Source organism: Microtus ochrogaster, chromosome 5 (genome assembly GCF_000317375.1).
Source record: "Microtus ochrogaster isolate Prairie Vole_2 chromosome 5, MicOch1.0, whole genome shotgun sequence".
Taxonomy (NCBI): domain Eukaryota; kingdom Metazoa; phylum Chordata; class Mammalia; order Rodentia; family Cricetidae; genus Microtus; species Microtus ochrogaster.
This window is the reverse complement of record NC_022012.1, coordinates 48,102,829-48,105,053: the sequence shown is the minus strand read 5'-3', so window position 1 is coordinate 48,105,053 and position 2,225 is coordinate 48,102,829.

Here is a 2,225-nt window from a genome sequence, read left to right as displayed (position 1 = left end):
GAAGGCTTTTCCACAGTAAAAAGACATCCTGCAGAGGGCCATGCCATGCCAATCACACAGAACAGAAGTTAGACCAAACAAACAAGCCTCTTGGGTTTTCTGAGGGCTCATAAAGACCATGAGTTCTGAACTAATTCGATAGTAACGTTAGGAAAATAAGCATAGTAAAAACATGCCCCTGTTTTATGTCATGGCTTATTTTTAATACCACATCCCTCTGAGCTCCCTTTATTTTTGGATATTTTCCTGGGCTCTTGACACCGAAACAACTGGTTATCTCAAGATGACAAGGGAGGTGACAAGCCTGTGAAACTTGAAATAACCGAGGTGTTAGGAAGCAACGTGCTGCCAGATCAGGGGCTGAGCTGCCGCACGCAGAGCACAATAGCCCCAGATAGCCCCAAAGGAGCCCTGGCCGGGAACACTCAGCTCCTGATGGACATTTACTTAGTCCCCATTTTCTTTCAGGCCAGGAAATGGACTAGGACAATTTCTCTCTTACCCAGACTCACCAGCAGGAGGCAGAGCCAGGACTCTACATGCCGGTGCTCCTGGTGTCTAGCCTGGGCTCTGCGCTCACAGGGCCAGCCAGTGAATTGCATCCCTCTTCCTTTAAACCTTTCAGTGAAAAAGTCACAGGATTTAATACAGTAGGTACATAGTGCTTATGACTGGAACCTTCAAAACTGCCAAGGTTTAGGAGAAATAGCCCAAATCCAAAGCTCAGAGCTCTTTATATGCGTGGTGTGTATGTATGTATTCATATGTGTATGTATGTATTCATATGTGTTATGTATTCATATGTGTATTATGTATTCATATGTGTATTATGTATTCATATGTGTGTATTATGTATTCATATGTGTATGTATATATTCATATGTGTATGTGTGTAATCATATGTGTGTATGTATTCATATGTGTGTATGTATGTGTTCATGTGTGTGTGTTCATATGTGTGTATGTATGTATTCATATGTGTGTATGTATGTATTCATATGTGCTAGTGTGGAGCAAACGCCCGTGCACATGTATGCAGAAGCCAGAGGGAGATGCCTGGTGTCTTCCTCCATTGCTGTCCACTTTATTTACTTAGGCAGGGTCTCTCACTGAGTCTGGATCTCACACATTACTGGTCTAGCTAACCAGCTTGTCTTGGGGATTCCCTGTCTCCACTTCTCTGCTTCCCTGAGTTACAAGTGGGCCACCATTCTCACCCAGGTTTTACTTGGGTTCTGAGGATCCAAACTTACACCTCGTGGCTAGCACTTTTCCCACTCCGAGCCATCTCCCAAGTCTCAGACTCAGCTTCTTTTCCAGGTTCCTGGGGATTAAGGTTACTCTTCAGTAGGCTGGGTACTACCAAGTCTAGCACTCTCAAATGGTTGTATGTGAACATTACTTAACTAAGATACAAGAAGACTTAGTATTCAAGTTCAAATTCCTTTCTAAAAACCCTCTGAGTATCTAAATAAAGACGTTTTTCTGGCAGCACTGAGTATCGAACCCAGGGTCTTACACATGCTAGGTAAGTGTTCTTCCACCAAGCTATGCCTCCAGCCCCAAGACTTCAGGGTGTTTTGCTTGCTTATTTAGAGAAACGTACTGTGTCCTGGTCTGGCCTTGAGCTCAGATCCTCTTGCCTCAGACTCCCAAGTGTTGGGATTATGTCTTAGTTAGGCTAAGTTTCTATTGCTGTGAAGAGACACTATGAGCACAGCAACTCTTATAAAGGAAAACATTTAACTGGGGCTGGCTTCCAGTTTCAGAGGTTTAGTCCATTATCATCCTGGTTCCCATCATGGATATAGCAGCATGCAAGCAGACAAGGTACTGGAGGAGGATCTGTGAGTCCCACATCTTTATCTGCCGGAAGCAGCAGGAGTCTAAGACACACTAGCAAGATTTGAGATTATAAGACCTCAGAGCCCACCTCCACAGTGACACACTTCCTCCTTCAAGGTCACACCTACTCCCACAAGGCCACACCTCCTGTAATACCACTCCCTATAGACCAAATATTCAAACACGTGAGTCTATGGAGCCATACCTATTCAAATCACCATAGATTATAAGTGTGTGGCATCAAGCATGGATAATGATTTTGTTTTGTTTTGGTTTTGTTTTGTTTTTATGTTATAAAACAAAACCAAAGAAAGGGAAGGAAGGAAGGAAGGAAGGAAGGAAGGAAGGAAGGAAGGAAGGAAGGAAGGAGGAAGGAAGGA